At 31.8% G+C, this 15,107-nt stretch overlaps 1 pseudogene; it reads left to right on the top strand.

Moving 5' to 3' along the window:
* LOC142318004 (uncharacterized) overlaps positions 1–15,107 on the top strand; it is a 116,491-nt pseudogene that overhangs the window by 10,967 nt on the left and 90,417 nt on the right.

Here is a 15,107-nt window from a genome sequence, read left to right as displayed (position 1 = left end):
CATTGTAGTAGTGCTGGAGAAATATTAGGGAGGCGTCCATTCTCATTGTTTTGTGATGGTCGGACAGCATCTTGGGAACCCATCTCACACACACTTTGCGGTACAGAAGTCTTTCACTCACAATGGTGTAGAGAGCTGACCTTGAAATTTCAGGAAACTAATCACTCAATACAGAAATTGTGAACCGATGATTATCTTGAATTGCCTCATCCACTCGCTCAACAAGATCATCGGTTGACACTTGCTTCCTTCCCTGACCGCCTGCATCATGAACATCTGTACGTCCTGCTTTAAAGTTTCTGCACCATTGTCGCACTTTGCTGTCACTCATTGAAGTTTCACCGTACACATTACTTATTCGTCGATGAATTTCAGCTGCATTACACCCCTCAGCCTGAAGAAATCGAATTACCGCACGCACTTCACACTTGACAGGAAATGCTATTCTTGTAGACATGTTTACGTGCTAGCTGCATGTTCAGAACTAAACGAAGTGATGCGACGAATTTGAAGGCCATACTAGAGACGCTATGCAACACATATTCGTAATGGTCATCTGATGTTTCCGTGGGTTTTTATTTCGCGACCGATCGGACCTTGAAAAAAAAAACCCTCGTATTTACTTCCTGTTTTATTATTACTGATAATGTTAATGTTTTGGTTAGTTGGTCAATTTAGGAATTGTAAGCAGTTAAAGTTAAAATGGAAGTGTTTATAAAGAGTTAGTTTCAAAATACAATGTTATCTTTGATGCTAAATTCAAAATTTCAGAGATTATTAGATTGGTTAATCTGTTCATTTAATTCTATTCCTTTTTACAGCATTGGAATATTGTGCAGAGAGATTTCAAAACAAACTCACTTAAAATTTTATAATAAAACTTGTTGTATGAGTTAAAACATGTTTATTTAAATTTAAAAAAAAATAATGAATATTTTTATTAACATTTCATCACAAGTGTTCAAAACAACCAGTATTACTGTCTATACAGGAATCAACCTGCTTACAGAAGTATCAAAATAAACTTATAAAAAAATTCTGTTGAATTCATCATTACACCTTTTCAAATCTCATAGATTGTTCAGACTCTATTGGTATACCTTAATCTTCAGAGCACCACAAAAGAAAAATCTGCCTTAAAGTTTTTGACTGTAGGATGACCACCAGCTTGAGGAAATCGATAATTCTCTGCAAAACCTCTTTGAGTAAATTCTTCTATGTTTATGTAATTTACAGATGTATGTAATCTTGTTGAAGGTAATAATACTTCTTTGAATTGTCTAATTAGAAAACAAAATAAAAAATAATATTTTTATATACGAGGTGTGAGAGAAAAGTAATGAGATTGGTAACACTGCAAGCGATCTGGCAATGCTGTGTCTACCGGTCTGTGCTAGACCAGTTTGTTCATCCCTTCCACATGCTCAGTACGAGTTTCAACTCTGTTCAGCCAACACATTATTTTTGACAGCGCCATCAGTAAAGGTGTGTTTTTGTTGTATGTTATGAAAATGGAGCATCACAATTTAGAGCAACGTTGTGCAATCAAGTTTTGTGTTAAACTTGGGGAATCTGCAAGTGTGGCCTTTGAAAAGTTGAAACAGGCTTATGGGGAACATTGCTTATCAGGAGCATAAGTTTTCCGCTGGCACAAATCATTTTTGGTAGGCTGAGAACATGTTGAAGATCAGTCTCGCTCAGGGAGACCTTCCCAACTTCAAAATCTGATGAAAACATTGAGCGTGTCAGGGTTCTTGTGAGATCAGACCGTCGTTTAGCAATAAGGATGGTGAGTGAACAGTTAAATCTAAACACTCTCATCGAACATCAAATTTTGACAGACGATTTGGACAAGTGAAAGGTTTGTGCGAAATTGGTGCCAAAAAACCTCACAATGGAACAGGACAATCACAGAAACATGTACGTTGATCTTCTTGAGAGGATTGACAATGACCAAGAATTCTTCAATTGTGTGATCACAGGTGATGAATCCTGGATATTTGAGTACAATCCTGTAACAAAGCTGCAAAGTGAAGAGTGGCACACTCCGTCATCTTCTCTACCAAAATAATGTCGAATGAGCAAATCAAAGATTAAAACCATGCTGATTTCCTTTTTTGACAGTAGGAGTATTGTGCATGAAGAATTTGTTCCTTCAGGACAAACTGTCACCCAAGTTACAAAGGTGTCCTTGAAAGGCTCAGGAAAAGAGTGATTCGCGTGAGACCAGATACTGCAGACAAGTGGATGCTTCATCATGACAATGCCCCGTGTCACACGGCCATTTCCATCAGGGAATTTTTGACCTCAAAACGCATTCCTATGGTTCCTCAATCCCCCTATTCACCTGATTTGATTTTGAGTCCTTGTGACTTTTTCCTTTTCCCAAAATTGAAACATGTCTTAAAAGGACGTCATTTTGGAACTCTGGAGAACATTCAAAAGACTGTGACTGACCAGTTAAAAACCCTTCCAGTTGGCCTTCCAGCGCTGCTACCAGGAGTGGGAACAACGACTCTGCCAGTGTATAGCTGCCTAAGGGAACTACTTTGAAGGGGATAATATTGTTGTTTGAAAAAAAATAAAAACTTTGATAAGTAAAAAGTCAGTCTCACTACTTTTCTCATACACCTTGTAATTCTGCTGCACTTGTGTTTTTCAAGATTATTGCAGCAATGATTTGGCTTTTCAACAGTGCACACCACTCGCCAACATTTTGTGGATGTAATGATGTAGCATAGTACTTATTAGATTTTCAGCTGACCATTTTTGTGCTTAGTTGTAATATTGTGGCTAAAATTATGGAGCCATTAGAAAGTCTACACATATCTTATAGTCAAGAAGTTTTATTGCAGAAGGATTAGACCATTTGTTCTCAGAGTGGGCAATAACACCTCCTTGTGGGCGTTGGAGGCCTTCAGGAGGGGCAGTAGAAGGCCCACAAAAAATTGGGGGCATGCAGGCTGTCTAGGAAGGTGATGGCTGATTAAAAAACAAGGCAAAAATTATGCTTTCCTAATATTTCAAACTAAAATTAAATACCTACTATACTAATGCAAAAAATTAAAGGGACACCTATATTTTATGATAAAAAATTATTGTATTCAAACTACTTTAACTTTGCAACCTTCAGATTTCGAAAATCATCAAAAAAAAATCAGCAAGAAGAAAAGTTTTAAAAATTTGAAAGTTTTTCTTTGTGTTTGATCAAGCGCATGGGAGAAACTAATTTTTATCAGTAAACTACATTAAAATCGTTTTAAAGCTTAAGACTTTAGCTTTAATTTCTTTTTTTTGTATGTCTTGCTATGATTTTTATGAACTGACATATTCCACCTTACCAAGAATAGGCCAATTTTTCTTAAAGAGAAAACAATTTTAATAAAAATACTTGCAAAAATGATTAAATATGCGTTTTAATTTCACATTGTTTCTGCAGATATTTATAGAATATTTCTATATTCTCTCTCTGACCATCTTCTGGGGCTTATATTCCTACAATAGTTAGGTGATCTCTATCAATTTGGAATCTTGCTAACACCAGTCTCTCATAAACAAACTCATAACTCTGCAGCTTCTGTTTCCACTTCCTGTTATTTAATATTGTTACTCCACAGCAAGCTCTTCTACTCTGGTTACATTACTGTAAATTATAGTATAATCCCCACATTCTTCAGTTCTCTGAAGTTTTTTTTTTTGTTTCAGTAACCGCTGTAATATTAACTTTTCAACATTTCAGTTAGTTAACCTTCTTTATTCCCAAATCATATACATACCACGTAATTAATTTTAATTTATCTGCTTTCTCTAATCTCTTGTTTTTATGTTTGTGGTTATTGTTTTTGCCATTATTGTTATCCTTTCCTGATTTTCTGCTTGAAGATTGTGAGTAAGAAATAGTTCCCCTAAAAATGCTACCAATGCTTTGCAGAGTAAGACCAGTGGTGGAGCTGCCACCTAAGAGCTTGCTGCAGAATTTTATGCAGTTGCTACTCTTCATTATTATGCACAAAATTAAAATGCAACAAGCATTAGATAATTTTTGAAACTAACTTCATAGAATTATATTATTACTTTTAAAAGAAAAAGATCAACTTCTAAATAATCTCTAAATTGTTTTATTCTAATTCTGATTATTGTTTTTAAATAATTTAGAAAAAGAAAATGCTTTTCATGTAGAAAAATGAAATACTTCCTTTTCCACTTAACTCTGCTTCCTAAACTTTTTGTTTGTTGAGAATTAATATTTTTATAATTTCTGAATATTAATTAGTTCCAGTCTTATTAATTACACATATGCCTTAAAGTATCAGGGTTCTCACCAAATTTTAAGATACATTTTTACTAACTTTTCTTGACCAATTTTGTTAAAAATTTCCTGACTTGTAATATTATGCTACTGCCGTTAACTCTACAAAATATATATATTTTATTTTTTTGCAGCCTCCACCATGCCCATAGCTGCCCAACCCACACCTTTTTTTATTATTTATTACTACCCTTCATTTTTAAAGTTTATTTTTTAATGATTTTTTACAATAAACATTTAAAATTAGGCTATTTTTTGTTATAAATTGTTTCAGTAAACTAGATTGCAAAGTACAAAAAAAAAACATTAATATTTAATAAATTTCTTGCATGAAAATGAATGTCATGGTAACTAAAAGTAACACTGATAAGAAATAAAAACTAACTAATTAAAGCAATTTTTAAAAATAATTGGCTCATACCTAAGATTGCTTAAAAATTTTTCACAAAAACTAGATTTCGATTTAACAAAGAGTATGTGTATGATCACAACATAAAAAACTAAAATCACTGAAACTAAAAGTAATACAGATAAGAAAACTACAACAGAATACCTTTTTTTTTTCAGAAAGGAAACATTATTAACATTTACTTGAAAAATATTTTGTCATTCTTATTCTAATGTACACCAAAATATATATATATACATATATATATATATATATATATATATATATATATATATATATATATATATAAAAAAGTAATGGTATCTCAGTACATATGTATTATTATGTACGTATGTATAAAACACATGGCAATTTTTCAATATCTTTCTTAATGATTTGCCCTTTTCTAAAAGTTTCATTTTAGCGGCTATCTGTTCTTCTGCCAAAATTGTAGCTCTCAACTTCTTACTTTCTTCCTCCAGATTTTTAATTTCTGTTTGCATATTCCTTTTCAGGGCTTTATTCTGTTCTTCTTGAAAAAAGTTTTTTTTCATTTTTCTGCAAGACATTCTTCATATCATCTTATAGAGTTTCTCACTGCAGTGAGGATTTATTTGGTAATGAAAACATTATCCTTGCCCCCAGCATCTAAAATTGCATAAAAACTTTTCATTGATAAATTATTGTCTCTTCATGCAAATTCTCCACAAGAAGAGATTTGTTAATGGAAAAACCATCTTCGACTGTTGTGTTTCCATGTGAAAAAATTAGGCATAGTTTTACTAATTTCTGCAGGTCCACATGTTTTGGAGTCTTTGCTAAAATAAATGAAAATGATTTATCCAACTTCTTATCTTTCAATTCTTTACTGTCATAGTCTTCAGTATTTGATGAAAATATTTTTAACTCACTATTCAGAGCTCCTTTAGCGTCCATGCAAAGCAAAGAATATTTTTCTTAGCTTTTTCAGATATAATTTCAGTAAATTTATTAGCTTCATATAATGCTACCAACAAAGACTTCATTTTGTCACAACCAAGGTCAGGCTCATGAAGGATCACTGCTGATCTAATGATGATATACCCTCACAACTTTATATTTTAAAGGACTTCCTTCAACTGACTTACTTTGAGATGAGTCTAATTGATAAAGTTTGGCCCTCTTTATGAAACCTCTTTTCATCATTTCTGATGTTTTTATTTCTTTCAGATCTTTAGTAGTTTGAAATCCAAAATCAGTTTTTAATTCACATATATTTTCTAAGTCAGTAAGATCAATTGAAGTAAGTTTTGAAGCGTGTATACAACACCTACATTACTTTATTTAATTACATGGCTAAGAAGTGTTTTTAGATCATTAAGATGTGAAAATAAATAAGGAGCAAGAGTATCTGGGCTGCCTTAAAAAGGGTCACAGTCAGATGAAATCATTTTGTAAAATGCCAATTTACATTTTTGGAATTTATCTTTACAATGGTGTATGGCTTAGAGTGAAGTTTCTTTGACTTGCCAATAAATTTCTTTACATCATCCAAAATTAGCAGTGCTGGTTTTAAGCATTTTACATTATCTAACCATCTAGTCATGCAGTATTTTAAAAGAAATTTATTATTTCCTGTGTTGAGGTAAATTCAGCACACCGTGCTGGGCTATCATTAAGTAAAGATCTTTTAAAAAGGAATGAATATTCCATTTTACAGATTCAGTTCCTGTTTTCAGGGTTCCATTTACAACATGTAAACCACAAACACCAATATTCACCAAACACTTTCCTTCAGGGCATTCCTGTATCAGCTTATAGAGGATTTTTAAAAAGCTTAAATTCACATTTGGTTCATCCATAGATATTTATAATACTTTTTTTTATGTAGAAGATAGATATCTTCTATGAAACCATTGAGAAGATGTTGAGCAGTTAACTTACCCAAAAATATACCGCTATAATACCTTGTTTGAACTATTTAATGTTTCTTAAAAAACAAAGTATACCACATAATTAACACAAGAAGGCAACTGATTTTGCAGAATGCCATCAAAGGTATGGTGCCAAGCCATGACTGATGACATGAGAATATTAAGTAGCTCCAAGCTGTAATTTTGATGTTATACAACTATCAGGAAACGTAATTTTAAAAGTTGGACCAGTATATTCACATGAACTTAAGGATAACTTATTTTGTACAACATTAAGAACCCACATAATCTCCACCCATTTTGCATAAATGAAGTCAGGGATTCAAATGCATCATTTGCTGCTGAAATGCTATTACTGTGACCAGAAGATCCAGACAAAGAACACACAGATGTATCACAACCACCATTCTCACTACTGTTGATCAAAGTTTTAGTCTGCTGTGTTAAAGTATCACTGGGAGATAAAAATGTTTCAGTGCAGGCTGAGAATTCCATATCTTAATTATTTCATTATGTTGCTTTCCTGTACTATGAAAATTCACTCTGCCTTTCAGCCCATATTGCCCAGTCCGAAGTGGTTTTTACACACATCACGATAAGCATGATACACATTTCTACCTCTTCTCAACCAACTGAATTGTGGGTGTAAGTTATCTAACCAGTTAACACCTATAAATTTTTCAGCGGCAACTTTTTGTTAAAATTTCACCATTGAAAAATTAACTTTGAATACTCCTCCTTTGATATAAAAAATTAATTAGGGAATGTAAGAACAGGATATGTTAGTGGCTCTTGATGCACGTAATTGCAATGTGCTGGGCAATGGGGTAGTCAATTCTAGAAGCCAGAAAAGGTATATCAAATATATTTTGACATTACTTAAAAAATAATTTATTAACGAAATAATACTTATTAAACTTAATTCGGTAACAAAAATGTAATTCTCTGAAATTTTTTGCAATTTTTTCTAACTAACTCTGACTTTTATATTACCTGACTTTTTCTGCATGTAGGAACCATGAATATGTCACTTAATATTATTCAACATTTAATCATACAACATGATTATTCAAATCGCATATTTCCTGCTGGTTTAGTTGAATTTGTTCATTGTTTAAAGCTATCTTATGTTAGGCCTTGTAGAACATGTTGCCAGTTAACCTGATTTAATTATATGTATTCAGTATTTCACAACTGCTTCATAGAAACAGATAAAAAATAAATGAATATTAATTATGACTAAGCTGTTCATTACTTTTCTGCTAATGGAATTCGAATTTAAAGTAATTTTCTACCAAATTATTAAATGAAATTATGAAATAAGTAGTACAAACAATGATGATATTACATGGTAATCTATGAAGGCCAAAAATCATGAATTGGTGCTGAAATTGCTTAAATGTTAACATCACATGAACTCTATTAGATTTAATTCTAAGTGTTACATAGCTGATCCAGGATTATTTTTATATCTTCATCTTGCCAATCCTCACAACGTCTCTGTATTTTGAGTGTTCACAGGTTTGTACCTTGATGAAATTGAAGAAGTTCGATAAAAGTTTTATTTCTTTGTTTTATCAATCCTCAAATCTCTTTATATTTTGAGTGTTCATAGGTTTGTGGCTTGATGAAATTGTACTAATGGTTAACTTTAAATTTTTCAAAACTTTCCCTTTCAAGCTTTGTTATACATACAACTCCTGCTGTCAGAGTATGTTATTTAACAGTTTTCACTAAATGAAATGAAAACTTCTTGCAAGTAATTGTTTGAGTTGACAGAAATGTTGTGGTTCATTCTCTAATTGTTTTTCATAACATGTAACCAATGACAGCTTTTCCAAACATCTGTACAGAAATTCAGTAATGGTGGTAAAATAAAGAAAGACAAGATTTCTGAAACCTATCATTTCCATCCAAGTTATGTTTACTCAATATGATTTTTTTTCCTTACGCGACTTTATTCAGTCACCAAAGTGTAAAGTCATACTGCATCCATTATCAGAAACCATTCCATTGGAAGTAGACATTTGTTGTACAAATGTGACCAAGGCTTCCGTATTGTTTGGAAGAAACTAAATTTGCACAATTTTAAATAATAAATGTAATCTGTAATCTAAAATGATTATAACAGAAAGAGAAAATATTTCTAGTTTTACTGTGTTATTACGTTTATAATATTACACATTCTACTTGAAAAAAAAAATTATTTACAATAATGATATTATTACAGGTTTTGGAATATTATTTTAGAATAGATAAAATTACTTAACTCAGTATCAGTAAATATTTTATTCTGGGATTCTGTTGAAAGAAATATGTTTTATATAATACAGAAAAGGGCTACATTTTAACACATGTGAACAGTACATCATAATACACATGACAGTGATAAAAGTAATGGATAGACACAGATTTTACACTGCATCCTAAATATGTAATTATAAATTATTGCCAGTAATAAATTACAGGCTGTTCACTTGTTCACTGTGTAGATTACCTGTCCATTTTGAAACATTGTGACCAGTAAAAAAAACTTATGGTTTATGTTTTGTTTGGTTTAATACAAACAATCATTTTATGTAATTCTCTCTGCCACTAAAATTAATAGTTAAAATTTGTGAACTAATAATTTTGCTTCTATGGAAATTGTTTAGATTTGAAAATTTGCAGAAATACATTTTCTTCCTTTTTGTGTATGTGCATCCACTCGAGGTATCTTGATCCTTAATTTTCTGTTACATACTTATCTAAGTGTATAAGATAAAAATCTTGTATTTATAATGCACAAAGTACATGTCAATATTTTTAATTGATTTTTGTACATTATTTTTTCTTTTAATTACTTTAAATAGAATTGCTTTTGTATTAGTAGTTATTTTCTGATAATTTTTTTGTTTCAGATTTTTAGAACATAGTCAAGTAGCAACATTAAAATCAAATGAAATACCTCGACATAGCTATGAAAGTGAGTTGGCTACATTACATGAGATGATACAACAGGCTGTTTCTACACTTCTTACTGACCCACAGAATGTTGTTAAATAAACTTTAATTGAAAATGGAATCACAAAACTTTGTGTGTTTTTGGGAAACAAAAAGGTTTGTACTTAAATTTGTAAATTTACTTAAAAAGTAAATAATATATACGAGGTGCTACCCAAAAGTTCAGGGAATTTTACCATAAAAATAAAATAGCTTACCATAACTTATAATTTCCACTGTCTCCTTCAAAGTAATCCCCTTGGGCATTGATACAGTGATCCCAGCATTTTTCCCATGAATCCATGCATCCCTGGAAGTCTGCAGGTGTAAGTGTTCGAAGCACGTTCTGCTTTTCTTCCTGAATCTCCTCAATTGTGTTAAAACAATAGCCTTTAAATTGAAACTTTATTTTCAGAAAGAGAATAAAAGTCATACGGGGCAAGGTGAGGCGAATAGGGTGGGTGGGGAATCACTACCGTCTTTTTGGAAGCCAAGAAATTCCGAACGGCTAGCAATGTGTGCGCGGGCGTGTTGTCATGGTGCAGAACCCAGCTGTTGTTACCCCGCAGATCTGAACGTTTGCGCCTAATGCTTTCAAGTAATCGCTCCAAAACTTCACAATAGAACATCCCATTGACAGTTTGACCAAGAGAAACAAATTCCTTATGGATAATGCCTTTGATGTCAAAAAAAACAATCATCCTGGACTTCACGTTGCTGCGAACTTGGCGTGCTTTTTTTGGCCGTGGTGAACTTGGCGATTTCCACTGTGATGACTGCTGCGTAGTTTCAGGGTCATACCCGTACACCCAAGTCTCATCACCGGTTATGATGTTGGAGATGAAGTTACGGTCATCTCTTGCTGAATTTTTCAATTCACTACACACAGCTACATGATTTTGTTTCTGGTCGCTGTTCAACAGTCTCGGTACGAATTTTGCAGCAATGTGTCTCATGTTCAAATTGTCCAACAAGATGCGTTGCACTGACCCATATGATGTTTGTACAATTGCACAAACATCATACCTCTCGCATTTTCGCGATGTTTTCTGGTGTTGCGCTTGCTGGTCTTCCAGAACGCCCATCATCATCCACTGTCGTTCGTCCACCTTTGAATCGTTTGTACCTCAAAAAAGTTTTACTTTTACTCATAAAAGCATTGTCACCAAATGCTTCCACAAGCATGCGATGGGTTTCTGCACCAGTTTTTTTAAGCATGAAACAAAATTTGATGCAGGTTCTTTGCTCTTTAAAATCTGCCATTTAGAGCTTCGCCGAAGCAGTAAAACACAACCGCATGAAAGTCAACAATGCAGCCTCTCACCGTCACAGCTGTTGGTACACTGATTCACAAAGAGTACTGTTAGCCACATCTAGCGGCAGCAGGTCGTACCAGCAATGGTTCGTGTGCAAAATTCAAATTTCCCGAACTTTTGGGTAGCACCTCGTGTGTATATATATATATATATATATATATATATATATATATATTAAATTCTATAGTATAAACCACCTAGTACAGAATATTGAGAAAGAGTATCTTACCTTAATTTTATAATTAAAGTGCTTTCACGGGATCCTGCATTCTCAATGGATTGAATTATTTATAATTAAACTGCATATTAAAAATTAAAAATATTAAAATGAAATATGTACATAGTGTAATGTTTATTACTTTACTGTAATATTAAATTGAAAATTGCATATTAATTTATTGCATGAGTGCTGTTATGAGTTACAATTTTTTTTTGTTTGAGGGAGACATTCTTATAAAAACTGCAGTAGGCACTTTATTACACTCATGTAATAAAGTAATACGCAATTTTATTGACTTACAGGTATAAAAACCCTGACAGGCGACTTGAGTTTATGCAATTTTATATAAAATATACTGATAATAAATAAGTTTAAAAAATTTTTTTAAACAATGGTTTTCTTTTAAAACGAAATTGCTCTAAAAAGTAGAAAGTAATTTTTCAGTGATTATATGTGCAAAATAATCAAAATAATTCTCAACATTTGTAAAAAGAAAACCATTGTACACTCATAAAATATTATCTTGTCTAATCATTTTAATTTACGTTCACATTTTTATCTTTATCTTTGTGGATGTTCACAAACACCTATTTGAATTCGTCAGTAATATTTTATGAGCACATAATGGTTTTCTTTTTACAAATGTTGAAAATTATTTTGATTATCTTATAATCAATGAAAAATTATTTTCTACTTCTTAGAGCAATTTTGTTTTAAAAGAATATCTTTGTTTTCAATTTTTATTTAAATTATTTATTTTTTACTCTTTAGTCCCCTGGCTGCACTGTTCATTCAAATCTCATCAATTCATTCACATTGGTTTATAATTTTTTCTCATTCTATCTAACTCAACTGCATTATTGCGCGGTTTTTTCCAGTAAGCTTCATGTTATCAAATTCTTCAATCCTTAAATCATCAAGTGAGTAAACCCAACGACAGCAACGTATACGTTTAAAACTTTTTTGGTCAATGTTTAGTTCCTTACGAATATTACAACTGCTATTGTGCTGGTTTTTCTCAATTTTTTGCATGATTATATCAACATTTTGAATCATTAGCTGACCAGAGCAAGGTGCATCATCATTGATGTTAAAATTTTCAAATTGAAAACACATGAACCAGTTGTGACACCATTTCATATCTATAAACATCACGATTTTTTTTGGCAGCCTTAGTCGCATTCTTCCTTTTTTTTTGTAGCAAACTTTCAAAATTCATTGAACTTATTTACAAAAAATGATTTTGTTAAAATAAAAGACGGGATGACAAATGATTTTGTTTTAGTAACAGAATTCATTTACTTATGATAACAAATCGGTTTATCATCATAACAAAATCAGATAACTTACAGTAACAAATCAGTAACTATAGGTTATAGTAACAAATTCATTTTGTTATCTTAACAAAATCATTTCGCTGCTATAACAAACCCTTAGGTACCAAAACATATGATTTGTTATCCATATGTAAACAAATAAATATATTTTCACAATGTACGCCATATTGGATTTAGAAGGATATTAAATATTCTATTGTATTGTCATCAGAACCAAAGTTGTGTGTAAAATTTCAGCTTGATTGGATAATGGGAAGTGTCATCAAATTTCAATTACTAAATTTGTTGACCTATACAGGATTTCAAACATAGAAAACCATTGAAAAAGACAGTAAATAATAAATAATTTGTTGTCAGAAGAACAAAGGAGCCATGACTTAATTATTTAGAAAACATTCTACACAAATGGTTCCTGAATTTATCAGTTGTTCTTTAATGTGAACTTTATCTCAGAACATTGTTTAGCCTTCATTCAGTTCAGTAGTAAGAATTGATGTAGTTTACTTTTACCTGTACTTTTTTTTTTTTTGAATAACCATTTTAGAGGGTACAATAAATCAACTTTGGTTATGCTTCCTTTGTGACCATACTTCTTTTATCCATTGAAAGTGACTTTCCTTGTAGTGTCCTCTTCCTTTCCTAAACCTGCTTTCTGAATTACCTGTCTAAAATGTATCTTGTCATTTACTATGTCTGTGTTGATTCTAATGTTCATCATGTCTTTTTCTGTTTCTGGAAAATATGGGGGGGCTAGGATTTGTAACTTCTTAGCAAGTCTCTTATCACCCAACCTAAGAAAATATATATATATATGTTTAAAGAATTGTAATTGTCTTTTCCTCATAACATCTGTCAGCTTTTCAACTTTCGATTATAGTTCTTCATTTGGTCATAATTTGAATTCACTGTTACTTTTAAGTTCTAGTACTTTCCTGAGAATTCTCCTTTCGTTCTTTTCTAATTTTTCAAAATCTCCAATTCCAGTTAGTTTAAGTGTTTCTGCTGCGCAAATTATTTTGGGTCTAACCACTGTTCGATAATGTCTCAGTTTTAGGTAAATTGCTGTATGCTTTTTTTGCAATTTTGTGATTTTTTCTTGTGCATTTTCAAATGGATCTGTTATTAATGCCATATCTGCGAAATATTCAAATGTTGCCGGCATGCACAATTTTTCCTTTTTACCTGTCCGTCCAATATTAAAGCGACAATTCCAGGATGCCTTAGTATGTGGTATATAAGTGTGTCTCTTCTTTTAACTATATTTTTCCAAATGCTTCTTTCTTCATCGATTTGCCGCAACACTTCTTCATTTGTCACTTTATCAACACGTCTGATTTTTAACATTCTCCTATAGTACCACAATTTTATACCTAATTTGAAAGCAACAGGATACTTCATTATGTTGTATTAACTTAAATTTGTATTGAAACTTGACATATCTATGTACTGCAACTTATAAAAAACATTTTGCTTCTGTTTAACAAAGTTCTGTAAAAATTTGATTCTATCTAATTGATAGATGAGTAGTCAAATACTGCTTTGCATCATATTTTTTAAATATTTTGTTAGAAATAGAATTTAAATATTTTTTATCCCATTTGATTTTTACTTTATTATGCAAAGTAAAGGAAGTATTGTGTTCATGAAAAATTTCAGTTTTCAGATGTCAACAAAAATATACTTTTTGACCACCTCTGAATCCATTTTGACTAGTTTTGGTCTGACGTCTGTATATACGTATGTATAGCATAATGCAAAAACGATTAGCTGTAGGATGTTAAAATTTTGGATTTAGGACTGTTGGAACATCTAGTTGTGCACCTCCCTTTTTGATTGCAATCAACTGAACCAAGAAAGAGTGTCCAAAAAAGCCCAAGATCCAAAAAAAATTTGGATTTTGGACTGTTTCTTTACTGCAGTAATAAGTGCTCATTGACAGCTTTTCAACAATATATCATAAGTGGTACTTATTTTCATTGGTTCTAGAGTTATAGCCAAATAAAATTTTAATTAATGAAATATTTGGATCAAGGGGAAGGCACATCGATTCGAGTCAGACTTCATTTCCATTTTTTTAACTTTTTTTTTTTTAATTTAAATATATTGATTTATTAATAATTATTAACCTTTGATTGTAAAAAAATTATTACATAATATGTAATAATATGTATTATTACATATTATTGATCCTTGTACCCTTCAAAGTATTCCCATCCCCTGTTCACAACTTTTCCAGGTGGTGTTACCATTTTGCAAAGCAGTTTTCGATAGCTTTTTTTGGACTATGACGTGTTTGGACTATGTGTAAGGACTATGACGAATTTGCTTTAATGTGATCAATACTCTCAAAAGGTACTCATCACTGATTATAATCACTGATTATCTTTCATCACTGATTATAATTTCAGAGATAAGAAAAAATCACAAGGAAACAGTTCTGGCGAGTAGGTAGGCTGAGGGAGTACAGTCATTTGATTTTTGACACAAAACTGACAAATTGACAAAGCTGATTGTGCAGATGCATTATTGCGGTGAAGGAATTGTGAGTTGTCTCATCAAAATTCTGGTCTCTTCCTGTGGATTTTTTCACATAACCATTGTAAAAGGCCTTGATAGGTAGGAATGGTTCTCTGATTCACCCT

This window comes from Lycorma delicatula, chromosome 1 (assembly GCF_047948215.1).
Source record: "Lycorma delicatula isolate Av1 chromosome 1, ASM4794821v1, whole genome shotgun sequence".
In the NCBI taxonomy this organism is placed as follows: domain Eukaryota; kingdom Metazoa; phylum Arthropoda; class Insecta; order Hemiptera; family Fulgoridae; genus Lycorma; species Lycorma delicatula.
Note: the sequence above shows the minus strand (reverse complement) of the source record. Positions and strands in the feature narration are given on the sequence as shown.